Source organism: Hyperolius riggenbachi, chromosome 8, assembly GCF_040937935.1.
Source record: "Hyperolius riggenbachi isolate aHypRig1 chromosome 8, aHypRig1.pri, whole genome shotgun sequence".
Lineage (NCBI taxonomy): Eukaryota > Metazoa > Chordata > Amphibia > Anura > Hyperoliidae > Hyperolius > Hyperolius riggenbachi.
The window spans coordinates 250,385,089-250,412,578 of NC_090653.1; the positions used below are offsets into that span (position 1 = coordinate 250,385,089).

Here is a 27,490-nt window from a genome sequence, read left to right on the forward strand (position 1 = left end):
ATCTCCCAAATGTTACTCTGGATTATTTCAGCAGTCCCATCTCACTCTCATCAAACACCTGTTTCATTACATAACAAGCTATCATCAGTCTTCTACCTGTAACCTGCTAAACTTTCAATACTCAGCAGCAGAGATGGTTGTACTTACCAACATCTGACCTCTCAAATCCACTTCTTTTGTTTCATTTAATGAAATTGGTGCCACTCATTAAAAAAAACCCATCATGAATGCTTTAGGAACTGAGACGCTCCACATTTCAAAATGTGAATTTGTTTGCACGTCCAAGGTGATATCCTTTGTGCTGCACAACAATGCTCATGCAGCTTGCTTTGCATACTACATCTGGAGAAGATATACATTTTAGGAATGAAGCCCTTGATGGGATATTCTTCAATGATGTCCCTATGGAATCTCAAGGGCGGCTTGTTGTTTAAATTTAGGAACAAAGCTAGATTTATCATTAGCGAAAACCAAGTTTGTTGGTTATGGAAGGCAAGACTTGGCACGCTTTCATTCTCTTAGTTTTTGTTATATAAGAAGAAAGAGTACAGCATCTGGCTATCTCCCAAATGTTACTCTGGATTATTTCAGCAGTCCCATCTCACTCTCATCAAACACCTGTTTCATTACATAACAAGCTATCATCACAACCCGTCTTCTAGATTTCTAAGAAAAATCAAAAACTTTCTGAATCTACTACCTGTAACCTGCTAAACTTTCAATACCCAGCAGCAGAGATGGTTGTACTTACCAACGTCTGACCTCTCAAATCCACTTCTTTTGTTTCATTTAATGAAATTGGTGCCACTCATTAAAAAAAAAACATCATGAATGCTTCAGGAACTGAGACGCTCCACATTTCAAAATGTGAATTTGTTTGCACGTCCAAGGTGATATCCTTTGTGCTGCACAACAATGCTCATGCAGCTTGCTTTGCATACTACATCTGGAGAAGATATACATTTTAGGAATGAAGCCCTTGATGGGATATTCTTCAATGATGTCCCTATGAAATCTCAAGGGCGGCTTGTTGTTTAAATTTAGGAACAAAGCTAGATTTATCATTAGCGAAAACCAAGTTTGTTGGTTATGGATGGCAACACTTGGCACGCTCTCATTCTCTTAGTTGATTAATTGTGGGTCATTAGTTGATGAGGTGGTTACAAACTGTGCTGGTGAAGGTGAACTGTTTACTCCTTTCCATGAAGAGCTTAGTCTGTGTTGCAGCAGACAAGTTTCCAGGGATGGACTTTTGAGGGCCATCTTCGGTGCACTTTCAGCATCTTTTAGGTAACACGGCTTCGGTTTCCAGTTTAAAATGCGACTCTGGTGGGACTCGAACCCACAGCCTTTGAATGCCTACATTTCACTAGAAGTCCAATGCGCTATCCATTGCGCCACAGAGCCGAGCTTGCACTGACTGTTTTTGCCAGGCACCTTCAAATGAAAAATATCTGCTTTTACCCATTTGTTCGTGGCATTTCAGAATGTATGCAGGCTACCTTTTTGTTATATAAGAAGAAAGAGTACAGCATCTGGCTATCTCCCAAATGTTACTCTGGATTATTTCAGCAGTCCCATCTCACTCTCATCAAACACCTGTTTCATTACATAACAAGCTATCATCACAACCCGTCTTCTAGATTTCTAAGAAAAATCAAAAACTTTCTGAATCTACTACCTGTAACCTGCTAAACTTTCAATACCCAGCAGCAGAGATGGTTGTACTTACCAACGTCTGACCTCTCAAATCCACTTCTTTTGTTTCATTTAATGAAATTGGTGCCACTCATTAAAAAAAAAAACATCATGAATGCTTCAGGAACTGAGACGCTCCACATTTCAAAATGTGAATTTGTTTGCACGTCCAAGGTGATATCCTTTGTGCTGCACAACAATGCTCATGCAGCTTGCTTTGCATACTACATCTGGAGAAGATATACATTTTAGGAATGAAGCCCTTGATGGGATATTCTTCAATGATGTCCCTATGAAATCTCAAGGGCGGCTTGTTGTTTAAATTTAGGAACAAAGCTAGATTTATCATTAGCGAAAACCAAGTTTGTTGGTTATGGATGGCAACACTTGGCACGCTCTCATTCTCTTAGTTGATTAATTGTGGGTCATTAGTTGATGAGGTGGTTACAAACTGTGCTGGTGAAGGTGAACTGTTTACTCCTTTCCATGAAGAGCTTAGTCTGTGTTGCAGCAGACAAGTTTCCAGGGATGGACTTTTGAGGGCCATCTTCGGTGCACTTTCAGCATCTTTTAGGTAACACGGCTTCGGTTTCCAGTTTAAAATGCAACTCTGGTGGGACTTGAACCCACAACCTTTGAATGCCTACATTTCACTAGAAGTCCAATGCGCTATCCATTGCGCCACAGAGCCAAGCTTGCAATGACTGTTTTTGCCAGGCACCTTCAAATGAAAAATATCTGCTTTTACCCATTTGTTCGTGGCATTTCAGGATGTATGCAGGCTACCTTTTTGTTATATAAGAAGAAAGAGTACAGCATCTGGCTATCTCCCAAATGTTACTCTGGATTATTTCAGCAGTCCCATCTCACTCTCATCAAACACCTGTTTCATTACATAACAAGCTATCATCACAACCTGTCTTCTAGATTTCTAAGAAAAATCAAAAACTTTCTGAGTCTACTACCTGTAACCTGCTAAACTTTCAATACTCAGCAGCAGAGATGGTTGTACTTACCAACATCTGACCTCTCAAATCCACTTCTTTTGTTTCATTTAATGAAATTGGTGCCACTCATTAAAAAAAACCCATCATGAATGCTTCAGGAACTGAGACGCTCCACATTTCAAAATGTGAATTTGTTTGCACGTCCAAGGTGATATCCTTTGTGCTGCACAACAATGCTCGTGCAGCTTGCTTTGCATACTACATCTGGAGAAGATATACATTTTAGGAATGAAGCCCTTGATGGGAAATTCTTCAATGATGTCCCTATGGAATCTCAAGGGCGGCTTGTTGTTTAAATTTAGGAACAAAGCTAGATTTATCATTAGCGAAAACCAAGTTTGTTGGTTATGGAAGGCAAGACTTGGCACGCTTTCATTCTCTTAGTTTTTGTTATATAAGAAGAAAGAGTACAGCATCTGGCTATCTCCCAAATGTTACTCTGGATTATTTCAGCAGTCCCATTTCACTCGCATCAAACACCTGTTTCATTACATAACAAGCTATCATCACAACCCGTCTTCTAGATTTCTAAGAAAAATCAAAAACTTTCTGAATCTACTACCTGTAACCTGCTAAACTTTCAATACTCAGCAGCAGAGATGGTTGTACTTACCAACATCTGACCTCTCAAATCCACTTCTTTTGTTTCATTTAATGAAATTGGTGCCACTCATTAAAAAAAACCCATCATGAATGCTTCAGGAACTGAGACGCTCCACATTTCAAAATGTGAATTTGTTTGCACGTCCAAGGTAATATCATTTGTGCTGCACAACAATGCTCATGCAGCTTGCTTTGCATACTACATCTGGAGAAGATATACATTTTAGGAATGAAGCCCTTGATGGGATATTCTTCAATGATGTCCCTATGAAATCTCAAGGGCGGCTTGTTGTTTAAATTTAGGAACAAAGCTAGATTTATCATTAGCGAAAACCAAGTTTGTTGGTTATGGATGGCAACACTTGGCACGCTTTCATTCTCTTAGTTGATTAATTGTGTGTCATTAGTTGATGAGGTGGTTACAAACTGTGCTGGTGAAGGTGAACTGTTTACTCCTTTCCATGAAGAGCTTAGTCTGTGTTGCAGCAGACAAGTTTCCAGGGATGGACTTTTGAGGGCCATCTTCGGTGCACTTTCAGCATCTTTTAGGTAACACGGCTTTGGTTTCCAGTTTAAAATGCAACTCTGGTGGGACTCGAACCCACAACCTTTGAATGCCTACATTTCACTAGAAGTCCAATGCGCTATCCATTGCGCCACAGAGCCGAGCTTGCACTGACTGTTTTTGCCAGGCACCTTCAAATGAAAAATATCTGCTTTTACCCATTTGTTCGTGGCATTTCAGGATGTATGCAGGCTACCTTTTTGTTATATAAGAAGAAAGAGTACAGCATCTGGCTATCTCCCAAATGTTACTCTGGATTATTTCAGCAGTCCCATCTCACTCTCATCAAACACCTGTTTCATTACATAACAAGCTATCATCACAACCCGTCTTCTAGATTTCTAAGAAAAATCAAAAACTTTCTGAATCTACTACCTGTAACCTGCTAAACTTTCAATACTCAGCAGCAGAGATGGTTGTACTTACCAACATCTGACCTCTCAAATCCACTTCTTTTGTTTCATTTAATGAAATTGGTGCCACTCATTAAAAAAAAACCATCATGAATGCTTCAGGAACTGAGACGCTCCACATTTCAAAATGTGAATTTGTTTGCACGTCCAAGGTGATATCCTTTGTGCTGCACAACAATGCTCATGCAGCTTGCTTTGCATACTACATCTGGAGAAGATATACATTTTAGGAATGAAGCCCTTGATGGGATATTCTTCAATGATGTCCCTATGAAATCTCAAGGGCGGCTTGTTGTTTAAATTTAGGAACAAAGCTAGATTTATCATTAGCGAAAACCAAGTTTGTTGGTTATGGATGGCAACACTTGGCACACTCTCATTCTCTTAGTTGATTAATTGTGGGTCATTAGTTGATGAGGTGGTTACAAACTGTGCTGGTGAAGGTGAACTGTTTACTCCTTTCCATGAAAAGCTTAGTCTGTGTTGCAGCAGACAAGTTTCCAGGGATGGACTTTTGAGGGCCATCTTCGGTGCACTTTCAGCATCTTTTAGGTAACACGGCTTCCGTTTCCAGTTTAAAATGTGACTCTGGGGGGACTCGAACCCACAGCCTTTGAATGCCTACATTTCACTAGAAGTCCAATGCGCTATCCATTGCGCCACAGAGCCAAGCTTGCACTGACTGTTTTTGCCAGGCACCTTTAAATGAAAAATATCTGCTTTTACCCATTTGTTCGTGGCATTTCAGGATGTATGCAGGCTACCTTTTTGTTATATAAGAAGAAAGAGTACAGCATCTGGCTATCTCCCAAATGTTACTCTGGATTATTTCAGCAGTCCCATCTCACTCTCATCAAACACCTGTTTCACTACATAACAAGCTATCATCACAACCCGTCTTCTAGATTTCTAAGAAAAATCAAAAACTTTCTGAGTCTACTACCTGTAACCTGCTAAACTTTCAATACTCAGCAGCAGAGATGGTTGTACTTACCATTATCTGACCTCTCAAATCCACTTCTTTTGTTTCATTTAATGAAATTGGTGCCACTCATTAAAAAATACCCATCATGAATGCTTCAGGAACTGAGACGCTCCACATTTCAAAATGTGAATTTGTTTGCACGTCCAAGGTGATATTCTTTGTGCTGCACAACAATGCTCGTGCAGCTTGCTTTGCATACTACATCTGGAGAAGATATACATTTTAGGAATGAAGCCCTTGATGGGATATTCTTCAATGATGTCCCTATGGAATCTCAAGGGCGGCTTGTTGTTTAAATTTAGGAACAAAGCTAGATTTATCATTAGCGAAAACCAAGTTTGTTGGTTATGGAAGGCAAGACTTGGCACGCTTTCATTCTCTTAGTTGATTAATTGTGTGTCATTAGTTGATGAGGTGGTTACAAACTGGTGAACTGTTTACTCCTTTCCATGAAGAGCTTAGTCTGTGTTGCAGCAGACAAGTTTCCAGGGATGGACTTTTGAGGGCCATCGTTGGTGCACTTTCAGCATCTTTTAGGTAACACGGCTTCGGTTTCCAGTTTAAAATGCGACTCTTGTGGGACTCGAACCCACAACCTTTGAATGCCTACATTTCACTAGAAGTCCAATGCGCTATCCATTGCGCCACAGAGCCAAGCTTGCACTGACTGTTTTTGCCAGGCACCTTCAAATGAAAAATATCTGCTTTTACCCATTTGTTCGTGGCATTTCAGGATGTATGCAGGCTACCTTTTTGTTATATAAGAAGAAAGAGTACAGCATCTGGCTATCTCCCAAATGTTACTCTGGATTATTTCAGCAGTCCCATCTCACTCTCATCAAACACCTGTTTCATTACATAACAAGCTATCATCACAACCCGTCTTCTAGATTTCTAAGAAAAATCAAAAACTTTCTGAGTCTTCTACCTGTAACCTGCTAAACTTTCAATACTCAGCAGCAGAGATGGTTGTACTTACCAACATCTGACCTCTCAAATCCACTTCTTTTGTTTCATTTATTGAAATTGGTGCCACTCATTAAAAAAAACCCCATCATGAATGCTTTAGGAACTGAGACGCTCCACATTTCAAAATGTGAATTTGTTTGCACGTCCAAGGTGATATCCTTTGTGCTGCACAACAATGCTCATGCAGCTTGCTTTGCATACTACAGCTGGAGAAGATATACATTTTAGGAATGAAGCCCTTGATGGGATATTCTTCAATGATGTCCCTATGGAATCTCAAGGGCGGCTTGTTGTTTAAATTTAGGAACAAAGCTAGATTTATCATTAGCGAAAACCAAGTTTGTTGGTTATGGAAGGCAAGACTTGGCACGCTTTCATTCTCTTAGTTGATTAATTGTGTGTCATTAGTTGATGAGGTGGTTACAAACTGTGCTGGTGAAGGTGAACTGTTTACTCCTTTCCATGAAGAGCTTAGTCTGTGTTGCAGCAGACAAGTTTCCAGGGATGGACTTTTGAGGGCCATCTTTGGTGCACTTTCAGCATCTTTTAGGTAACACGGCTTCGGTTTCCAGTTTAAAATGCGACTCTGGTGGGACTCGAACCCACAACCTTTGAATGCCTACATTTCACTAGAAGTCCAATGCGCTATCCATTGCGCCACAGAGCCGAGCTTGCACTGACTGTTTTTGCCAGGCACCTTCAAATGAAAAATATCTGCTTTTACCCATTTGTTCGTGGCATTTCAAGATGTATGCAGGCTACCTTTTTGTTATATAAGAAGAAAGAGTACAGCATCTGGCTATCTCCCAAATATTACTCTGGATTATTTCAGCAGTCCCATCTCACTCTCATCAAACACCTGTTTCATTACATAACAAGCTATCATCACAACCCGTCTTCTAGATTTCTAAGAAAAATCAAAAACTTTCTGAGTCTTCTACCTGTAACCTGCTAAACTTTCAATACTCAGCAGCAGAGATGGTTGTACTTACCAACATCTGACCTCTCAAATCCACTTCTTTTGTTTCATTTAATGAAATTGGTGCCACTCATTAAAAAAAAACCATCATGAATGCTTTAGGAACTGAGACGCTCCACATTTCAAAATGTGAATTTGTTTGCACGTCCAAGGTGATATCCTTTGTGCTGCACAACAATGCTCATGCAGCTTGCTTTGCATACTACATCTGGAGAAGATATACATTTTAGGAATGAAGCCCTTGATGGGATATTCTTCAATGATGTCCCTATGGAATCTCAAGGGCGGCTTGTTGTTTAAATTTAGGAACAAAGCTAGATTTATCATTAGCGAAAACCAAGTTTGTTGGTTATGGAAGGCAAGACTTGGCACGCTTTCATTCTCTTAGTTGATTAATTGTGTGTCATTAGTTGATGAGGTGGTTACAAACTGTGCTGGTGAAGGTGAACTGTTTACTCCTTTCCATGAAGAGCTTAGTCTGTGTTGCAGCAGACAAGTTTCCAGGGATGGACTTTTGAGGGCCATCTTCGGTGCACTTTCAGCATCTTTTAGGTAACACGGCTTCGGTTTCCAGTTTAAAATGCGACTCTGGTGGGACTCGAACCCACAACCTTTGAATGCCTACATTTCACTAGAAGTCCAATGCGCTATCCATTGCGCCACAGAGCCGAGCTTGCACTGACTGTTTTTGCCAGGCACCTTCAAATGAAAAATATCTGCTTTTACCCATTTGTTCGTGGCATTTCAGGATGTATGCAGGCTACCTTTTTGTTATATAAGAAGAAAGAGTACAGCATCTGGCTATCTCCCAAATGTTACTCTGGATTATTTCAGCAGTCCCATCTCACTCTCATCAAACACCTGTTTCATTACATAACAAGCTATCATCACAACCCGTCTTCTAGATTTCTAAGAAAAATCAAAAACTTTCTGAGTCTACTACCTGTAACCTGCTAAACTTTCAATACTCAGCAGCAGAGATGGTTGTACTTACCAACATCTGACCTCTCAAATCCACTTCTTTTGTTTCATTTAATGAAATTGGTGCCACTCATTAAAAAATACCCATCATGAATGCTTCAGGAACTGAGACGCTCCACATTTTTAAAATGTGAATTTGTTTGCACGTCCAAGGTGATATTCTTTGTGCTGCACAATAATGCTCGTGCAGCTTGCTTTGCATACTACATCTGGAGAAGATATACATTTTAGGAATGAAGCCCTTGATGGGATATTCTTCAATGATGTCCCTATGGAATCTCAAGGGCGGCTTGTTGTTTAAATTTAGGAACAAAGCTAGATTTATCATTAGCGAAAACCAAGTTTGTTGGTTATGGAAGGCAAGACTTGGCACGCTTTCATTCTCTTAGTTGATTAATTGTGTGTCATTAGTTGATGAGGTGGTTACAAACTGTGCTGGTGAAGGTGAACTGTTTACTCCTTTCCATGAAGAGCTTAGTCTGTGTTGCAGCAGACAAGTTTCCAGGGATGGACTTTTGAGGGCCATCTTCGGTGCACTTTCAGCATCTTTTAGGTAACACGGCTTCGGTTTCCAGTTTAAAATTCAACTCTGGTGGGACTCGAACCCACAACCTTTGAATGCCTACATTTCACTAGAAGTCCAATGCGCTATCCATTGCGCCACAGAGCCGAGCTTGCACTGACTGTTTTTGCCAGGCACCTTCAAATGAAAAATATCTGCTTTTACCCATTTGTTCGTGGCATTTCAGGATGTATGCAGGCTACCTTTTTGTTATATAAGAAGAAAGAGTACAGCATCTGGATATCTCCCAAATGTTACTCTGGATTATTTCAGCAGTCCCATCTCACTCTCATCAAACACCTGTTTCATTACATAACAAGCTATCATCAGTCTTCTACCTGTAACCTGCTAAACTTTCAATACTCAGCAGCAGAGATGGTTGTACTTACCAACATCTGACCTCTCAAATCCACTTCTTTTGTTTCATTTAATGAAATTGGTGCCACTCATTAAAAAAAACCCATCATGAATGCTTTAGGAACTGAGACGCTCCACATTTCAAAATGTGAATTTGTTTGCACGTCCAAGGTGATATCCTTTGTGCTGCACAACAATGCTCATGCAGCTTGCTTTGCATACTACATCTGGAGAAGATATACATTTTAGGAATGAAGCCCTTGATGGGATATTCTTCAATGATGTCCCTATGGAATCTCAAGGGCGGCTTGTTGTTTAAATTTAGGAACAAAGCTAGATTTATCATTAGCGAAAACCAAATTTGTTGGTTATGGAAGGCAAGACTTGGCACGCTTTCATTCTCTTAGTTTTTGTTATATAAGAAGAAAGAGTACAGCATCTGGCTATCTCCCAAATGTTACTCTGGATTATTTCAGCAGTCCCATCTCACTCTCATCAAACACCTGTTTCATTACATAACAAGCTATCATCACAACCCGTCTTCTAGATTTCTAAGAAAAATCAAAAACTTTCTGAATCTACTACCTGTAACCTGCTAAACTTTCAATACTCAGCAGCAGAGATGGTTGTACTTACCAACATCTGACCTCTCAAATCCACTTCTTTTGTTTCATTTAATGAAATTGGTGCCACTCATTAAAAAAAAACCATCATGAATGCTTCAGGAACTGAGACGCTCCACATTTCAAAATGTGAATTTGTTTGCACGTCCAAGGTGATATCCTTTGTGCTGCACAACAATGCTCATGCAGCTTGCTTTGCATACTACATCTGGAGAAGATATACATTTTAGGAATGAAGCCCTTGATGGGATATTCTTCAATGATGTCCCTATGAAATCTCAAGGGCGGCTTGTTGTTTAAATTTAGGAACAAAGCTAGATTTATCATTAGCGAAAACCAAGTTTGTTGGTTATGGATGGCAACACTTGGCACACTCTCATTCTCTTAGTTGATTAATTGTGGGTCATTAGTTGATGAGGTGGTTACAAACTGTGCTGGTGAAGGTGAACTGTTTACTCCTTTCCATGAAAAGCTTAGTCTGTGTTGCAGCAGACAAGTTTCCAGGGATGGACTTTTGAGGGCCATCTTCGGTGCACTTTCAGCATCTTTTAGGTAACAAGGCTTCGGTTTCCAGTTTAAAATGCAACTCTGGTGGGACTTGAACCCACAACCTTTGAATGCCTACATTTCACTAGAAGTCCAATGCGCTATCCATTGCGCCACAGAGCCGAGCTTGCGCTGACTGTTTTTGCCAGGCACCTTCAAATGAAAAATATCTGCTTTTACCCATTTGTTCGTGGCATTTCAGGATGTATGCAGGCTACCTTTTTGTTATATAAGAAGAAAGAGTACAGCATCTGGCTATCTCCCAAATGTTACTCTGGATTAATTCAGCAGTCCCATCTCACTCTCATCAAACACCTGTTTCATTACATAACAAGCTATCATCACAACCCGTCTTCTAGATTTCTAAGAAAAATCAAAAACTTTCTGAGTCTACTACCTGTAACCTGCTAAACTTTCAATACTCAGCAGCAGAGATGGTTGTACTTACCAACATCTGACCTTTCAAATCCACTTCTTTTGTTTCATTTAATGAAATTGGTGCCACTCATTAAAAAAAACCCATCATGAATGCTTTAGGAACTGAGACGCTCCACATTTCAAAATGTGAATTTGTTTGCACGTCCAAGGTGATATCCTTTGTGCTGCACAACAATGCTCATGCAGCTTGCTTTGCATACTACATCTGGAGAAGATATACATTTTAGGAATGAAGCCCTTGATGGGATATTCTTCAATGATGTCCCTATGGAATCTCAAGGGCGGCTTGTTGTTTAAATTTAGGAACAAAGCTAGATTTATCATTAGCGAAAACCAAGTTTGTTGGTTATGGAAGGCAAGACTTGGCACGCTTTCATTCTCTTAGTTGATTAATTGTGTGTCATTAGTTGGTGAGGTGGTTACAAACTGTGCTGGTGAAGGTGAACTGTTTACTCCTTTCCATGAAGAGATTAGTCTGTGTTGCAGCAGACAAGTTTCCAGGGATGGACTTTTGAGGGCCATCTTCGGTGCACTTTCAGCATCTTTTAGGTAACACGGCTTCGGTTTCCAGTTTAAAATGCGACTCTGGTGGGACTCGAACCCACAACCTTTGAATGCCTACATTTTACTAGAAGTCCAATGCGCTATCCATTGCGCCACAGAGCCGAGCTTGCACTAGTTGTTTTTGCCAGGCACCTTCAAATGAAAAATATCTGCTTTAACCCATTTGTTCGTGGCATTTCAGGATGTATGCAGGCTACCTTTTTGTTATATAAGAAGAAAGAGTACAGCATCTGGCTATCTCCCAAATGTTACTCTGGATTATTTCAGCAGTCCCATCTCACTCTCATCAAACACCTGTTTTATTACATAACAAGCTATCATCACAACCCGTCTTCTAGATTTCTAAGAAAAATCAAAAACTTTCTGAGTCTTCTACCTGTAACCTGCTAAACTTTCAATACTCAGCAGCAGAGATGGTTGTACTTACCAACATCTGACCTCTCAAATCCACTTCTTTTGTTTCATTTAATGAAATTGGTGCCACTCATTAAAAAAAACCCATCATGAATGCTTTAGGAACTGAGACGCTCCACATTTCAAAATGTGAATTTGTTTGCACGTCCAAGGTGATATCCTTTGTGCTGCACAACAATGCTCATGCAGCTTGCTTTGCATACTACATCTGGAGAAGATATACATTTTAGGAATGAAGCCCTTGATGGGATATTCTTCAATGATGTCCCTATGGAATCTCAAGGGCGGCTTGTTGTTTAAATTTAGGAACAAAGCTAGATTTATCATTAGCGAAAACCAAGTTTGTTGGTTATGGAAGGCAAGACTTGGCACGCTTTCATTCTCTTAGTTGATTAATTGTGTGTCATTAGTTGATGAGGTGGTTACAAACTGTGCTGGTGAAGGTGAACTGTTTACTCCTTTCTATGAAGAGCTTAGTCTGTGTTGCAGCAGACAAGTTTCCAGGGATGGACTTTTGAGGGCCATCTTCGGTGCACTTTCAGCATCTTTTAGGTAACACGGCTTCGGTTTCCAGTTTAAAATGCGACTCTGGTGGGACTCGAACCCACAGCCTTTGAATGCCTACATTTCACTAGAAGTCCATTGCGCTATCCATTGCGCCACAGAGCCGAGCTTGCACTGACTGTTTTTGCCAGGCACCTTCAAATGAAAAATATCTGCTTTTACCCATTTGTTCGTGGCATTTCAGGATGTATGCAGGCTACCTTTTTGTTATATAAGAAGAAAGAGTACAGCATCTGGCTATCTCCCAAATGTTACTCTGGATTATTTCAGCAGTCCCATCTCACTCTCATCAAACACCTGTTTCATTACATAACAAGCTATCATCACAACCTGTCTTCTAGATTTCTAAGAAAAATCAAAAACTTTCTGAGTCTACTACCTGTAACCTGCTAAACTTTCAATACTCAGCAGCAGAGATGGTTGTACTTACCAACATCTGACCTCTCAAATCCACTTCTTTTGTTTCATTTAATGAAATTGGTGCCACTCATTAAAAAAAAACCATCATGAATGCTTCAGGAACTGAGACGCTCCACATTTCAAAATGTGAATTTGTTTGCACGTCCAAGGTGATATCCTTTGTGCTGCACAACAATGCTCGTGCAGCTTGCTTTGCATACTACATCTGGAGAAGATATACATTTTAGGAATGAAGCCCTTGATGGGATATTCTTCAATGATGTCCCTATGGAATCTCAAGGGCGGCTTGTTGTTTAAATTTAGGAACAAAGCTAGATTTATCATTAGCGAAAACCAAGTTTGTTGGTTATGGAAGGCAAGACTTGGCACGCTTTCATTCTCTTAGTTGATTAATTGTGTGTCATTAGTTGATGAGGTGGTTACAAACTGTGCTGGTGAAGGTGAACTGTTTACTCCTTTCTATGAAGAGCTTAGTCTGTGTTGCAGCAGACAAGTTTCCAGGGATGGACTTTTGAGGGCCATCTTCGGTGCACTTTCAGCATCTTTTAGGTAACACGGCTTCCGTTTCCAGTTTAAAATGCGACTCTGTTGGGACTCGAACCCACAACCTTTGAATGCCTACATTTTACTAGAAGTCCAATGCGCTATCCATTGCGCCACAGAGCCGAGCTTGCACTAGTTGTTTTTGCCAGGCACCTTCAAATGAAAAATATCTGCTTTAACCCATTTGTTCGTGGCATTTCAGGATGTATGCAGGCTACCTTTTTGTTATATAAGAAGAAAGAGTACAGCATCTGGCTATCTCCCAAATGTTACTCTGGATTATTTCAGCAGTCCCATCTCACTCTCATCAAACACCTGTTTTATTACATAACAAGCTATCATCACAACCCGTCTTCTAGATTTCTAAGAAAAATCAAAAACTTTCTGAGTCTTCTACCTGTAACCTGCTAAACTTTCAATACTCAGCAGCAGAGATGGTTGTACTTACCAACATCTGACCTCTCAAATCCACTTCTTTTGTTTCATTTAATGAAATTGGTGCCACTCATTAAAAAAACCCTATCATGAATGCTTTAGGAACTGAGACGCTCCACATTTCAAAATGTGAATTTGTTTGCACGTCCAAGGTGATATCCTTTGTGCTGCACAACAATGCTCATGCAGCTTGCTTTGCATACTACATCTGGAGAAGATATACATTTTAGGAATGAAGCCCTTGATGGGATATTCTTCAATGATGTCCCTATGGAATCTCAAGGGCGGCTTGTTGTTTAAATTTAGGAACAAAGCTAGATTTATCATTAGCGAAAACCAAGTTTGTTGGTTATGGAAGGCAAGACTTGGCACGCTTTCATTCTCTTAGTTGATTAATTGTGTGTCTATAGTTGATGAGGTGGTTACAAACTGTGCTGGTGAAGGTGAACTGTTTACTCCTTTCTATGAAGAGCTTAGTCTGTGTTGCAGCAGACAAGTTTCCAGGGATGGACTTTTGAGGGCCATCTTCGGTGCACTTTCAGCATCTTTTAGGTAACACGGCTTCCGTTTCCAGTTTAAAATGCGACTCTGTTGGGACTCGAACCCACAACCTTTGAATGCCTACATTTTACTAGAAGTCCAATGCGCTATCCATTGCGCCACAGAGCCGAGCTTGCACTAGTTGTTTTTGCCAGGCACCTTCAAATGAAAAATATCTGCTTTAACCCATTTGTTCGTGGCATTTCAGGATGTATGCAGGCTACCTTTTTGTTATATAAGAAAAAAGAGTACAGCATCTGGCTATCTCCCAAATGTTACTCTGGATTATTTCAGCAGTCCCATCTCACTCTCATCAAACACCTGTTTTATTACATAACAAGCTATCATCACAACCCGTCTTCTAGTTTTCTAAGAAAAATCAAAAACTTTCTGAGTCTTCTACCTGTAACCTGCTAAACTTTCAATACTCAGCAGCAGAGATGGTTGTACTTACCAACATCTGACCTCTCAAATCCACTTCTTTTGTTTCATTTAATGAAATTGGTGCCACTCATTAAAAAAAACCCATCATGAATGCTTTAGGAACTGAGACGCTCCACATTTCAAAATGTGAATTTGTTTGCACGTCCAAGGTGATATCCTTTGTGCTGCACAACAATGCTCATGCAGCTTGCTTTGCATACTACATCTGGAGAAGATATACATTTTAGGAATGAAGCCCTTGATGGGATATTCTTCAATGATGTCCCTATGGAATCTCAAGGGCGGCTTGTTGTTTAAATTTAGGAACAAAGCTAGATTTATCATTAGCGAAAACCAAGTTTGTTGGTTATGGAAGGCAAGACTTGGCACGCTTTCATTCTCTTAGTTGATTAATTGTGTGTCATTAGTTGGTGAGGTGGTTACAAACTGTGCTGGTGAAGGTGAACTGTTTACTCCTTTCCATGAAGAGATTAGTCTGTGTTGCAGCAGACAAGTTTCCAGGGATGGACTTTTGAGGGCCATCTTCGGTGCACTTTCAGCATCTTTTAGGTAACACGGCTTCGGTTTCCAGTTTAAAATGCGACTCTGGTGGGACTCAAACCCACAGCCTTTGAATGCCTACATTTCACTAAAAGTCCAATGCGCTATCCATTGCGCCACAGAGCCGAGCTTGCACTGACTGTTTTTGCCAGGCACCTTCAAATGAAAAATATCTGCTTTTACCCATTTGTTCGTGGCATTTCAGGATGTATGCAGGCTACCTTTTTGTTATATAAGAAGAAAGAGTACAGCATCTGGCTATCTCCCAAATGTTACTCTGGATTATTTCAGCAGTCCCATCTCACTCTCATCAAACACCTGTTTCATTACATAACAAGCTATCATCACAACCTGTCTTCTAGATTTCTAAGAAAAATCAAAAACTTTCTGAGTCTACTACCTGTAACCTGCTAAACTTTCAATACTCAGCAGCAGAGATGGTTGTACTTACCAACATCTGACCTCTCAAATCCACTTCTTTTGTTTCATTTAATGAAATTGGTGCCACTCATTAAAAAAAAACCATCATGAATGCTTCAGGAACTGAGACGCTCCACATTTCAAAATGTGAATTTGTTTGCACGTCCAAGGTGATATCCTTTGTGCTGCACAGCAATGCTCGTGCAGCTTGCTTTGCATACTACATCTGGAGAAGATATACATTTTAGGAATGAAGCCCTTGATGGGATATTCTTCAATGATGTCCCTATGGAATCTCAAGGGCGGCTTGTTGTTTAAATTTAGGAACAAAGCTAGATTTATCATTAGCGAAAACCAAGTTTGTTGGTTATGGAAGGCAAGACTTGGCACGCTTTCATTCTCTTAGTTGATTAATTGTGTGTCATTAGTTGGTGAGGTGGTTACAAACTGTGCTGGTGAAGGTGAACTGTTTACTCCTTTCCATGAAGAGATTAGTCTGTGTTGCAGCAGACAAGTTTCCAGGGATGGACTTTTGAGGGCCATCTTCGGTGCACTTTCAGCATCTTTTAGGTAACACGGCTTCGGTTTCCAGTTTAAAATGCGACTCTGGTGGGACTCGAACCCACAACCTTTGAATGCCTACATTTCACTAGAAGTCCAATGCGCTATCCATTGCGCCACAGAGCCGAGCTTGCACTGACTGTTTTTGCCAGGCACCTTCAAATGAAAAATATCTGCTTTTACCCATTTGTTCGTGGCATTTCAGGATGTATGCAGGCTACCTTTTTGTTATATAAGAAGAAAGAGTACAGCATCTGGCTATCTCCCAAATGTTACTCTGGATTATTTCAGCAGTCCCATCTCACTCTCATCAAACACCTGTTTCATTACATAACAAGCTATCATCACAACCTGTCTTCTAGATTTCTAAGAAAAATCAAAAACTTTCTGAGTCTACTACCTGTAACCTGCTAAACTTTCAATACTCAGCAGCAGAGATGGTTGTACTTACCAACATCTGACCTCTCAAATCCACTTCTTTTGTTTCATTTAATGAAATTGGTGCCACTCATTAAAAAAAAACCATCATGAATGCTTCAGGAACTGAGACGCTCCACATTTCAAAATGTGAATTTGTTTGCACGTCCAAGGTGATATCCTTTGTGCTGCACAGCAATGCTCGTGCAGCTTGCTTTGCATACTACATCTGGAGAAGATATACATTTTAGGAATGAAGCCCTTGATGGGATATTCTTCAATGATGTCCCTATGGAATCTCAAGGGCGGCTTGTTGTTTAAATTTAGGAACAAAGCTAGATTTATCATTAGCGAAAACCAAGTTTGTTGGTTATGGAAGGCAAGACTTGGCACGCTTTCATTCTCTTAGTTGATTAATTGTGTGTCATTAGTTGGTGAGGTGGTTACAAACTGTGCTGGTGAAGGTGAACTGTTTACTCCTTTCCATGAAGAGATTAGTCTGTGTTGCAGCAGACAAGTTTCCAGGGATGGACTTTTGAGGGCCATCTTCGGTGCACTTTCAGCATCTTTTAGGTAACACGGCTTCGGTTTCCAGTTTAAAATGCGACTCTGGTGGGACTCGAACCCACAACCTTTGAATGCCTACATTTCACTAGAAGTCCAATGCGCTATCCATTGCGCCACAGAGCCGAGCTTGCACTGACTGTTTTTGCCAGGCACCTTCAAATGAAAAATATCTGCTTTTACCCATTTGTTCGTGGCATTTCAGGATGTATGCAGGCTACCTTTTTGTTATATAAGAAGAAAGAGTACAGCATCTGGCTATCTCCCAAATGTTACTCTGGATTATTTCAGCAGTCCCATCTCACTCTCATCAAACACCTGTTTCATTATATAACAAGCTATCATCACAACCCGTCTTCTAGATTTCTAAGAAAAATCAAAAACTTTCTGAGTCTACTACCTGTAACCTGCTAAACTTTCAATACTCAGCAGCAGAGATGGTTGTACTTACCAACATCTGACCTCTCAAATCCACTTCTTTTGTTTCATTTAATGAAATTGGTGCCACTCATTAAAAAATACCCATCATGAATGCTTCAGGAACTGAGACGCTCCACATTTCAAAATGTGAATTTGTTTGCACGTCCAAGGTGATATTCTTTGTGCTGCACAACAATGCTCGTGCAGCTTGCTTTGCATACTACATCTGGAGAAGATATACATTTTAGGAATGAAGCCCTTGATGGGATATTCTTCAATGATGTCCCTATGGAATCTCAAGGGCGGCTTGTTGTTTAAATTTAGGAACAAAGCTAGATTTATCATTAGCGAAAACCAAGTTTGTTGGTTATGGAAGGCAAGACTTGGCACGCTTTCATTCTCTTAGTTGATTAATTGTGTGTCATTAGTTGATGAGGTGGTTACAAACTGTGCTGGTGAAGGTGAACTGTTTACTCCTTTCTATGAAGAGCTTAGTCTGTGTTGCAGCAGACAAGTTTCCAGGGATGGACTTTTGAGGGCCATCTTCGGTGCACTTTCAGCATCTTTTAGGTAACACGGCTTCGGTTTCCAGTTTAAAATGCGACTCTGGTGGGACTCGAACCCACAGCCTTTGAATGCCTACATTTCACTAGAAGCCCAATGCGCTATCCATTGCGCCACAGAGCCGAGCTTGCACTGACTATTTTTGCCAGGCACCTTCAAATGAAAAATATCTGCTTTTACCCATTTGTTCGTGGCATTTCAGGATGTATGCAGGCTACCTTTTTGTTATATAAGAAGAAAGAGTACAGCATCTGGCTATCTCCCAAATGTTACTCTGGATTATTTCAGCAGTCCCATCTCACTCTCATCAAACACCTGTTTCATTACATAACAAGCTATCATCACAACCTGTCTTCTAGATTTCTAAGAAAAATCAAAAACTTTCTGAGTCTACTACCTGTAACCTGCTAAACTTTCAATACTCAGCAGCAGAGATGGTTGTACTTACCAACATCTGACCTCTCAAATCCACTTCTTTTGTTTCATTTAATGAAATTGGTGCCACTCATTAAAAAAAAACCATCATGAATGCTTCAGGAACTGAGACGCTCCACATTTCAAAATGTGAATTTGTTTGCACGTCCAAGGTGATATCCTTTGTGCTGCACAACAATGCTCGTGCAGCTTGCTTTGCATACTACATCTGGAGAAGATATACATTTTAGGAATGAAGCCCTTGATGGGATATTCTTCAATGATGTCCCTATGGAATCTCAAGGGCGGCTTGTTGTTTAAATTTAGGAACAAAGCTAGATTTATCATTAGCGAAAACCAAGTTTGTTGGTTATGGAAGGCAAGACTTGGCACGCTTTCATTCTCTTAGTTGATTAATTGTATGTCATTAGTTGGTGAGGTGGTTACAAACTGTGCTGGTGAAGGTGAACTGTTTACTCCTTTCCATGAAGAGATTAGTCTGTGTTGCAGCAGACATGTTTCCAGGGATGGACTTTTGAGGGCCATCTTCGGTGCACTTTCTGCATCTTTTAGGTAACACGGCTTCGGTTTCCAGTTTAAAATGTGACTCTGGTGGGACTCAAACCCACAGCCTTTGAATGCCTACATTTCACTAGAAGTCCAATGCGCTATCCATTGCGCCACAGAGCCGAGCTTGCACTGACTGTTTTTGCCAGGCACCTTCAAATGAAAAATATCTGCTTTTACCCATTTGTTCGTGGCATTTCAGGATGTATGCAGGCTACCTTTTTGTTATATAAGAAGAAAGAGTACAGCATCTGGCTATCTCCCAAATGTTACTCTGGATTATTTCAGCAGTCCCATCTCACTCTCATCAAACACCTGTTTCATTACATAAAAAGCTATCATCACAACCTGTCTTCTAGATTTCTAAGAAAAATCAAAAACTTTCTGAGTCTACTACCTGTAACCTGCTAAACTTTCAATACTCAGCAGTAGAGATGGTTGTACTTACCAACATCTGACCTCTTAAATCCACTTCTTTTGTTTCATTTAATGAAATTGGTGCCACTCATTAAAAAAAACCCATCATGAATGCTTCAGGAACTGAGACGCTCCACATTTCAAAATGTGAATTTGTTTGCACGTCCAAGGTGATATCCTTTGTGCTGCACAACAATGCTCATGCAGCTTGCTTTGCATACTACATCTGGAGAAGATATATATTTTAGGAATGAAGCCCTTGATGGGATATTCTTCAATGATGTCCCTATGGAATCTCAAGGGCGGCTTGTTGTTTAAATTTAGGAACAAAGCTAGATTTATCATTAGCGAAAACCAAGTTTGTTGGTTATGGAAGGCAAGACTTGGCACGCTTTCATTCTCTTAGTTGATTAATTGTATGTCATTAGTTGGTGAGGTGGTTACAAACTGTGCTGGTGAAGGTGAACTGTTTACTCCTTTCCATGAAGAGATTAGTCTGTGTTGCAGCAGACATGTTTCCAGGGATGGACTTTTGAGGGCCATCTTCGGTGCACTTTCTGCATCTTTTAGGTAACACGGCTTCGGTTTCCAGTTTAAAATGCGACTCTGGTGGGACTCGAACCCACAGCCTTTGAATGCCTACATTTCACTAGAAGTCCAATGCGCTATCCATTGCGCCACAGAGCCGAGCTTGCACTGACTGTTTTTGCCAGGCACCTTCAAATGAAAAATATCTGCTTTTACCCATTTGTTCGTGGCATTTCAGGATGTATGCAGGCTACCTTTTTGTTATATAAGAAGAAAGAGTACAGCATCTGGCTATCTCCCAAATGTTACTCTGGATTATTTCAGCAGTCCCATCTCACTCTCATCAAACACCTGTTTCATTACATAACAAGCTATCATCACAACCCGTCTTCTAGATTTCTAAGAAAAATCAAAAACTTTCTGAGTCTTCTACCTGTAACCTGCTAAACTTTCAATACTCAGCAGCAGAGATGGTTGTACTTACCAACATCTGACCTCTCAAATCCACTTCTTTTGTTTCATTTAATGAAATTGGTGCCACTCATTAAAAAAAACCCATCATGAATGCTTTAGGAACTGAGACGCTCCACATTTCAAAATGTGAATTTGTTTGCACGTCCAAGGTGATATCCTTTGTGCTGCACAACAATGCTCATGCAGCTTGCTTTGCATACTACATCTGGAGAAGATATACATTTTAGGAATGAAGCCCTTGATGGGATATTCTTCAATGATGTCCCTATGGAATCTCAAGGGCGGCTTGTTGTTTAAATTTAGGAACAAAGCTAGATTTATTATTAGCGAAAACCAAGTTTGTTGGTTATGGAAGGCAAGACTTGGCACGCTTTCATTCTCTTAGTTGATTAATTGTGTGTCATTAGTTGGTGAGGTGGTTACAAACTGTGCTGGTGAAGGTGAACTGTTTACTCCTTTCCATGAAGAGATTAGTCTGTGTTGCAGCAGACAAGTTTCCAGGGATGGACTTTTGAGGGCCATCTTCGGTGCACTTTCAGCATCTTTTAGGTAACACGGCTTCGGTTTCCAGTTTAAAATGCGACTCTGGTGGGACTCAAACCCACAGCCTTTGAATGCCTACATTTCACTAGAAGTCCAATGCGCTATCCATTGCGCCACAGAGCCGAGCTTGCACTGACTGTTTTTGCCAGGCACCTTCAAATGAAAAATATCTGCTTTTACCCATTTGTTCGTGGCATTTCAGGATGTATGCAGGCTACCTTTTTGTTATATAAGAAGAAAGAGTACAGCATCTGGCTATCTCCCAAATGTTACTCTGGATTATTTCAGCAGTCCCATCTCACTCTCATCAAACACCTGTTTCATTACATAACAAGCTATCATCACAACCTGTCTTCTAGATTTCTAAGAAAAATCAAAAACTTTCTGAGTCTACTACCTGTAACCTGCTAAACTTTCAATACTCAGCAGCAGAGATGGTTGTACTTACCAACATCTGACCTCTCAAATCCACTTCTTTTGTTTCATTTAATGAAATTGGTGCCACTCATTAAAAAAAAACCATCATGAATGCTTCAGGAACTGAGACGCTCCACATTTCAAAATGTGAATTTGTTTGCACGTCCAAGGTGATATCCTTTGTGCTGCACAACAATGCTCGTGCAGCTTGCTTTGCATACTACATCTGGAGAAGATATACATTTTAGGAATGAAGCCCTTGATGGGATATTCTTCAATGATGTCCCTATGGAATCTCAAGGGCAGCTTGTTGTTTAAATTTAGGAACAAAGCTAGATTTATCATTAGCGAAAACCAAGTTTGTTGGTTATGGAAGGCAAGACTTGGCACGCTTTCATTCTCTTAGTTGATTAATTGTGTGTCATTAGTTGGTGAGGTGGTTACAAACTGTGCTGGTGAAGGTGAACTGTTTACTCCTTTCCATGAAGAGATTAGTCTGTGTTGCAGCAGACAAGTTTCCAGGGATGGACTTTTGAGGGCCATCTTCGGTGCACTTTCAGCATCTTTTAGGTAACACGGCTTCGGTTTCCAGTTTAAAATGCGACTCTGGTGGGACTCGAACCCACAACCTTTGAATGCCTACATTTCACTAGAAGTCCAATGCGCTATCCATTGCGCCACAGAGCCGAGCTTGCACTGACTGTTTTTGCCAGGCACCTTCAAATGAAAAATATCTGCTTTTACCCATTTGTTCGTGGCATTTCAGGATGTATGCAGGCTACCTTTTTGTTATATAAGAAGAAAGAGTACAGCATCTGGCTATCTCCCAAATGTTACTCTGGATTATTTCAGCAGTCCCATCTCACTCTCATCAAACACCTGTTTCATTACATAACAAGCTATCATCACAACCTGTCTTCTAGATTTCTAAGAAAAATCAAAAACTTTCTGAGTCTACTACCTGTAACCTGCTAAACTTTCAATACTCAGCAGCAGAGATGGTTGTACTTACCAACATCTGACCTCTCAAATCCACTTCTTTTGTTTCATTTAATGAAATTGGTGCCACTCATTAAAAAAAAACCATCATGAATGCTTCAGGAACTGAGACGCTCCACATTTCAAAATGTGAATTTGTTTGCACGTCCAAGGTGATATCCTTTGTGCTGCACAACAATGCTCGTGCAGCTTGCTTTGCATACTACATCTGGAGAAGATATACATTTTAGGAATGAAGCCCTTGATGGGATATTCTTCAATGATGTCCCTATGGAATCTCAAGGGCAGCTTGTTGTTTAAATTTAGGAACAAAGCTAGATTTATCATTAGCGAAAACCAAGTTTGTTGGTTATGGAAGGCAAGACTTGGCACGCTTTCATTCTCTTAGTTGATTAATTGTGTGTCATTAGTTGGTGAGGTGGTTACAAACTGTGCTGGTGAAGGTGAACTGTTTACTCCTTTCCATGAAGAGATTAGTCTGTGTTGCAGCAGACAAGTTTCCAGGGATGGACTTTTGAGGGCCATCTTCGGTGCACTTTCAGCATCTTTTAGGTAACACGGCTTCGGTTTCCAGTTTAAAATGCGACTCTGGTGGGACTCGAACCCACAACCTTTGAATGCCTACATTTCACTAGAAGTCCAATGCGCTATCCATTGCGCCACAGAGCCGAGCTTGCACTGACTGTTTTTGCCAGGCACCTTCAAATGAAAAATATCTGCTTTTACCCATTTGTTCGTGGCATTTCAGGATGTATGCAGGCTACCTTTTTGTTATATAAGAAGAAAGAGTACAGCATCTGGCTATCTCCCAAATGTTACTCTGGATTATTTCAGCAGTCCCATCTCACTCTCATCAAACACCTGTTTCATTACATAACAAGCTATCATCACAACCTGTCTTCTAGATTTCTAAGAAAAATCAAAAACTTTCTGAGTCTACTACCTGTAACCTGCTAAACTTTCAATACTCAGCAGCAGAGATGGTTGTACTTACCAACATCTGACCTCTTAAATCCACTTTTGTTTCATTTAATGAAATTGGTGCCACTCATTAAAAAAAAACCATCATGAATGCTTCAGGAACTGAGACGCTCCACATTTCAAAATGTGAATTTGTTTGCACGTCCAAGGTGATATCCTTTGTGCTGCACAACAATGCTCATGCAGCTTGCTTTGCATACTACATCTGGAGAAGATATACATTTTAGGAATGAAGCCCTTGATGGGATATTCTTCAATGATGTCCCTATGAAATCTCAAGGGCGGCTTGTTGTTTAAATTTAGGAACAAAGCTAGATTTATCATTAGCGAAAACCAAGTTTGTTGGTTATGGATGGCAACACTTGGCACGCTCTCATTCTCTTAGTTGATTAATTGTGGGTCATTAGTTGATGAGGTGGTTACAAACTGTGCTGGTGAAGGTGAACTGTTTACTCCTTTCCATGAAGAGCTTAGTCTGTGTTGCAGCAGACAAGTTTCCAGGGATGGACTTTTGAGGGCCATCTTCGGTGCACTTTCAGCATCTTTTAGGTAACACGGCTTCGGTTTCCAGTTTAAAATGCGACTCTGGTGGGACTCGAACCCACAACCTTTGAATGCCTACATTTCACTAGAAGTCCAATGCGCTATCCATTGCGCCACAGAGCCGAGCTTGCACTGACTGTTTTTGCCAGGCACCTTCAAATGAAAAATATCTGCTTTTACCCATTTGTTCGTGGCATTTCAGGATGTATGCAGGCTACCTTTTTGTTATATAAGAAGAAAGAGTACAGCATCTGGCTATCTCCCAAATGTTACTCTGGATTATTTCAGCAGTCCCATCTCACTCTCATCAAACACCTGTTTCATTACATAACAAGCTATCATCACAACCCGTCTTCTAGATTTCTAAGAAAAATCAAAAACTTTCTGAATCTACTACCTGTAACCTGCTAAACTTTCAATACTCAGCAGCAGAGATGGTTGTACTTACCAACATCTGACCTCTCAAATCCACTTCTTTTGTTTCATTTAATGAAATTGGTGCCACTCATTAAAAAAAAACCATCATGAATGCTTCAGGAACTGAGACGCTCCACATTTCAAAATGTGAATTTGTTTGCACGTCCAAGGTGATATCCTTTGTGCTGCACAACAATGCTCGTGCAGCTTGCTTTGCATACTACATCTGGAGAAGATATACATTTTAGGAATGAAGCCCTTGATGGGATATTCTTCAATGATGTCCCTATGGAATCTCAAGGGCGGCTTGTTGTTTAAATTTAGGAACAAAGCTAGATTTACCATTAGCGAAAACCAAGTTTGTTGGTTATGGAAGGCAAGACTTGGCACGCTTTCATTCTCTTAGTTGATTAATTGTGTGTCATTAGTTGGTGAGGTGGTTACAAACTGTGCTGGTGAAGGTGAACTGTTTACTCCTTTCCATGAAGAGATTAGTCTGTGTTGCAGCAGACAAGTTTCCAGGGATGGACTTTTGAGGGCCATCTTCGGTGCACTTTCAGCATCTTTTAGGTAACACGGCTTTGGTTTCCAGTTTAAAATGCGACTCTGGTGGGACTCGAACCCACAACCTTTGAATGCCTACATTTCACTAGAAGTCCAATGCGCTATCCATTGCGCCACAGAGCCGAGCTTGCACTGACTGTTTTTGCCAGGCACCTTCAAATGAAAAATATCTGCTTTTACCCATTTGTTCGTGGCATTTCAGGATGTATGCAGGCTACCTTTTTGTTATATAAGAAGAAAGAGTACAGCATCTGGCTATCTCCCAAATGTTACTCTGGATTATTTCAGCAGTCCCATCTCACTCTCATCAAACACCTGTTTCATTATATAACAAGCTATCATCACAACCTGTCTTCTAGATTTCTAAGAAAAATCAGAAACGTTCTCAGTCTTCTACCTGTAACCTGCTAAACTTTCAATACTCAGCAGCAGAGATGGTTGTACTTACCAACATCTGACCTCTCAAATCCACTTCTTTTGTTTCATTTAATGAAATTGGTGCCACTCATTAAAAAAAACCCATCATGAATGCTTTAGGAACTGAGACGCTCCACATTTCAAAATGTGAATTTGTTTGCACGTCCAAGGTGATATCCTTTGTGCTGCACAACAATGCTCATGCAGCTTGCTTTGCATACTACATCTGGAGAAGATATACATTTTAGGAATGAAGCCCTTGATGGGATATTCTTCAATGATGTCCCTATGAAATCTCAAGGGCGGCTTGTTGTTTAAATTTAGGAACAAAGCTAGATTTATCATTAGCGAAAACCAAGTTTGTTGGTTATGGATGGCAACACTTGGCACGCTCTCATTCTCTTAGTTGATTAATTGTGGGTCATTAGTTGATGAGGTGGTTACAAACTGTGCTGGTGAAGGTGAACTGTTTACTCCTTTCCATGAAGAGCTTAGTCTGTGTTGCAGCAGACAAGTTTCCAGGGATGGACTTTTGAGGGCCATCTTCGGTGCACTTTCAGCATCTTTTAGGTAACACGGCTTCGGTTTCCAGTTTAAAATGCGACTCTGGTGGGACTCAAACCCACAACCTTTGAATGCCTACATTTCACTAGAAGTCCAATGCGCTATCCATTGCGCCACAGAGCCAAGCTTGCACTGACTGTTTTTGCCAGGCACCTTCAAATGAAAAATATCTGCTTTTACCCATTTGTTCGTGGCATTTCAGGATGTATGCAGGCTACCTTTTTGTTATATGAGAAGAAAGAGTACAGCATCTGGCTATCTCCCAAATGTTACTCTGGATTATTTCAGCAGTCCCATCTCACTCTCATCAAACACCTGTTTCATTACATAACAAGCTATCATCACAACCCGTCTTCTAGATTTCTAAGAAAAATCAAAAACTTTCTGAATCTACTACCTGTAACCTGCTAAACTTTCAATACTCAGCAGCAGAGATGGTTGTACTTACCAACATCTGACCTCTCAAATCCACTTCTTTTGTTTCATTTAATGAAATTGGTGCCACTCATTAAAAAAAACCCATCATGAATGCTTTAGGAACTGAGACGCTCCACATTTCAAAATGTGAATTTGTTTGCACGTCCAAGGTGATATCCTTTGTGCTGCACAACAATGCTCATGCAGCTTGCTTTGCATACTACATCTGGAGAAGATATACATTTTAGGAATGAAGCCCTTGATGGGATATTCTTCAATGATGTCCCTATGGAATCTCAAGGGCGGCTTGTTGTTTAAATTTAGGAACAAAGCTAGATTTATCATTAGCGAAAACCAAGTTTGTTGGTTATGGAAGGCAAGACTTGGCACGCTTTCATTCTCTTAGTTGATTAATTGTATGTCATTAGTTGGTGAGGTGGTTACAAACTGTGCTGGTGAAGGTGAACTGTTTACTCCTTTCCATGAAGAGATTAGTCTGTGTTGCAGCAGACATGTTTCCAGGGATGGACTTTAGAGGGCCATCTTCGGTGCACTTTCTGCATCTTTTAGGTAACACGGCTTCGGTTTCCAGTTTAAAATGCGACTCTGGTGGGACTCGAACCCACAGCCTTTGAATGCCTACATTTCACTAGAAGTCCAATGCGCTATCCATTGCGCCACAGAGCCGAGCTTGCACTGACTGTTTTTGCCAGGCACCTTCAAATGAAAAATATCTGCTTTTACCCATTTGTTCGTGGCATTTCAGGATGTATGCAGGCTACCTTTTTGTTATATAAGAAGAAAGAGTACAGCATCTGGCTATCTCCCAAATGTTACTCTGGATTATTTCAGCAGTCCCATCTCACTCTCATCAAACACCTGTTTCATTACATAACAAGCTATCATCACAACCCGTCTTCTAGATTTCTAAGAAAAATCAAAAACTTTCTGAGTCTTCTACCTGTAACCTGCTAAACTTTCAATACTCAGCAGCAGAGATGGTTGTACTTACCAACATCTGACCTCTCAAATCCACTTCTTTTGTTTCATTTAATGAAATTGGTGCCACTCATTAAAAAAAACCCATCATGA

At 40.4% G+C, this 27,490-nt stretch overlaps 26 non-coding genes across 26 annotated transcripts; all 26 read right to left on the reverse strand.

The window, feature by feature from the left end:
* Positions 1–1,321: 1,321 nt before the first annotated feature.
* TRNAR-UCU (transfer RNA arginine (anticodon UCU)) lies at positions 1,322–1,407 on the reverse strand. Its single transcript is given in 2 exon segments — positions 1,322–1,357; positions 1,371–1,407. It is a non-coding gene; the product is annotated as a tRNA-Arg (tRNA).
* An 896-nt stretch (positions 1,408–2,303) lies between these two features.
* TRNAR-UCU (transfer RNA arginine (anticodon UCU)) lies at positions 2,304–2,389 on the reverse strand. Its single transcript is given in 2 exon segments — positions 2,304–2,339; positions 2,353–2,389. It is a non-coding gene; the product is annotated as a tRNA-Arg (tRNA).
* A 1,499-nt stretch (positions 2,390–3,888) lies between these two features.
* TRNAR-UCU (transfer RNA arginine (anticodon UCU)) lies at positions 3,889–3,974 on the reverse strand. Its single transcript is given in 2 exon segments — positions 3,889–3,924; positions 3,938–3,974. It is a non-coding gene; the product is annotated as a tRNA-Arg (tRNA).
* Positions 3,975–4,869: 895 nt separating this feature from the next.
* TRNAR-UCU (transfer RNA arginine (anticodon UCU)) lies at positions 4,870–4,955 on the reverse strand. The gene is given in 2 exon segments: positions 4,870–4,905; positions 4,919–4,955. It is a non-coding gene; the product is annotated as a tRNA-Arg (tRNA).
* Positions 4,956–5,839: 884 nt separating this feature from the next.
* Positions 5,840–5,925, reverse strand: TRNAR-UCU (transfer RNA arginine (anticodon UCU)). Its single transcript is given in 2 exon segments — positions 5,840–5,875; positions 5,889–5,925. It is a non-coding gene; the product is annotated as a tRNA-Arg (tRNA).
* Positions 5,926–6,821: 896 nt separating this feature from the next.
* TRNAR-UCU (transfer RNA arginine (anticodon UCU)) lies at positions 6,822–6,907 on the reverse strand. Its single transcript is given in 2 exon segments — positions 6,822–6,857; positions 6,871–6,907. It is a non-coding gene; the product is annotated as a tRNA-Arg (tRNA).
* Positions 6,908–7,802: 895 nt separating this feature from the next.
* TRNAR-UCU (transfer RNA arginine (anticodon UCU)) lies at positions 7,803–7,888 on the reverse strand. The gene is given in 2 exon segments: positions 7,803–7,838; positions 7,852–7,888. It is a non-coding gene; the product is annotated as a tRNA-Arg (tRNA).
* Positions 7,889–8,784: 896 nt separating this feature from the next.
* Positions 8,785–8,870, reverse strand: TRNAR-UCU (transfer RNA arginine (anticodon UCU)). The gene is given in 2 exon segments: positions 8,785–8,820; positions 8,834–8,870. It is a non-coding gene; the product is annotated as a tRNA-Arg (tRNA).
* A 1,455-nt stretch (positions 8,871–10,325) lies between these two features.
* Positions 10,326–10,411, reverse strand: TRNAR-UCU (transfer RNA arginine (anticodon UCU)). The gene is given in 2 exon segments: positions 10,326–10,361; positions 10,375–10,411. It is a non-coding gene; the product is annotated as a tRNA-Arg (tRNA).
* An 895-nt stretch (positions 10,412–11,306) lies between these two features.
* TRNAR-UCU (transfer RNA arginine (anticodon UCU)) lies at positions 11,307–11,392 on the reverse strand. The gene is given in 2 exon segments: positions 11,307–11,342; positions 11,356–11,392. It is a non-coding gene; the product is annotated as a tRNA-Arg (tRNA).
* Positions 11,393–12,287: 895 nt separating this feature from the next.
* Positions 12,288–12,373, reverse strand: TRNAR-UCU (transfer RNA arginine (anticodon UCU)). The gene is given in 2 exon segments: positions 12,288–12,323; positions 12,337–12,373. It is a non-coding gene; the product is annotated as a tRNA-Arg (tRNA).
* Positions 12,374–13,268: 895 nt separating this feature from the next.
* Positions 13,269–13,354, reverse strand: TRNAR-UCU (transfer RNA arginine (anticodon UCU)). The gene is given in 2 exon segments: positions 13,269–13,304; positions 13,318–13,354. It is a non-coding gene; the product is annotated as a tRNA-Arg (tRNA).
* An 895-nt stretch (positions 13,355–14,249) lies between these two features.
* On the reverse strand, positions 14,250–14,335 carry TRNAR-UCU (transfer RNA arginine (anticodon UCU)). The gene is given in 2 exon segments: positions 14,250–14,285; positions 14,299–14,335. It is a non-coding gene; the product is annotated as a tRNA-Arg (tRNA).
* Positions 14,336–15,230: 895 nt separating this feature from the next.
* TRNAK-UUU (transfer RNA lysine (anticodon UUU)) lies at positions 15,231–15,316 on the reverse strand. Its single transcript is given in 2 exon segments — positions 15,231–15,266; positions 15,280–15,316. It is a non-coding gene; the product is annotated as a tRNA-Lys (tRNA).
* An 895-nt stretch (positions 15,317–16,211) lies between these two features.
* TRNAR-UCU (transfer RNA arginine (anticodon UCU)) lies at positions 16,212–16,297 on the reverse strand. The gene is given in 2 exon segments: positions 16,212–16,247; positions 16,261–16,297. It is a non-coding gene; the product is annotated as a tRNA-Arg (tRNA).
* Positions 16,298–17,192: 895 nt separating this feature from the next.
* Positions 17,193–17,278, reverse strand: TRNAR-UCU (transfer RNA arginine (anticodon UCU)). The gene is given in 2 exon segments: positions 17,193–17,228; positions 17,242–17,278. It is a non-coding gene; the product is annotated as a tRNA-Arg (tRNA).
* Positions 17,279–18,173: 895 nt separating this feature from the next.
* TRNAR-UCU (transfer RNA arginine (anticodon UCU)) lies at positions 18,174–18,259 on the reverse strand. Its single transcript is given in 2 exon segments — positions 18,174–18,209; positions 18,223–18,259. It is a non-coding gene; the product is annotated as a tRNA-Arg (tRNA).
* An 895-nt stretch (positions 18,260–19,154) lies between these two features.
* TRNAR-UCU (transfer RNA arginine (anticodon UCU)) lies at positions 19,155–19,240 on the reverse strand. The gene is given in 2 exon segments: positions 19,155–19,190; positions 19,204–19,240. It is a non-coding gene; the product is annotated as a tRNA-Arg (tRNA).
* Positions 19,241–20,135: 895 nt separating this feature from the next.
* On the reverse strand, positions 20,136–20,221 carry TRNAR-UCU (transfer RNA arginine (anticodon UCU)). The gene is given in 2 exon segments: positions 20,136–20,171; positions 20,185–20,221. It is a non-coding gene; the product is annotated as a tRNA-Arg (tRNA).
* An 895-nt stretch (positions 20,222–21,116) lies between these two features.
* On the reverse strand, positions 21,117–21,202 carry TRNAR-UCU (transfer RNA arginine (anticodon UCU)). Its single transcript is given in 2 exon segments — positions 21,117–21,152; positions 21,166–21,202. It is a non-coding gene; the product is annotated as a tRNA-Arg (tRNA).
* Positions 21,203–22,097: 895 nt separating this feature from the next.
* TRNAR-UCU (transfer RNA arginine (anticodon UCU)) lies at positions 22,098–22,183 on the reverse strand. Its single transcript is given in 2 exon segments — positions 22,098–22,133; positions 22,147–22,183. It is a non-coding gene; the product is annotated as a tRNA-Arg (tRNA).
* Positions 22,184–23,078: 895 nt separating this feature from the next.
* Positions 23,079–23,164, reverse strand: TRNAR-UCU (transfer RNA arginine (anticodon UCU)). Its single transcript is given in 2 exon segments — positions 23,079–23,114; positions 23,128–23,164. It is a non-coding gene; the product is annotated as a tRNA-Arg (tRNA).
* An 892-nt stretch (positions 23,165–24,056) lies between these two features.
* Positions 24,057–24,142, reverse strand: TRNAR-UCU (transfer RNA arginine (anticodon UCU)). Its single transcript is given in 2 exon segments — positions 24,057–24,092; positions 24,106–24,142. It is a non-coding gene; the product is annotated as a tRNA-Arg (tRNA).
* An 895-nt stretch (positions 24,143–25,037) lies between these two features.
* TRNAR-UCU (transfer RNA arginine (anticodon UCU)) lies at positions 25,038–25,123 on the reverse strand. The gene is given in 2 exon segments: positions 25,038–25,073; positions 25,087–25,123. It is a non-coding gene; the product is annotated as a tRNA-Arg (tRNA).
* An 895-nt stretch (positions 25,124–26,018) lies between these two features.
* On the reverse strand, positions 26,019–26,104 carry TRNAR-UCU (transfer RNA arginine (anticodon UCU)). The gene is given in 2 exon segments: positions 26,019–26,054; positions 26,068–26,104. It is a non-coding gene; the product is annotated as a tRNA-Arg (tRNA).
* An 895-nt stretch (positions 26,105–26,999) lies between these two features.
* Positions 27,000–27,085, reverse strand: TRNAR-UCU (transfer RNA arginine (anticodon UCU)). The gene is given in 2 exon segments: positions 27,000–27,035; positions 27,049–27,085. It is a non-coding gene; the product is annotated as a tRNA-Arg (tRNA).
* Positions 27,086–27,490: the final 405 nt, after the last annotated feature.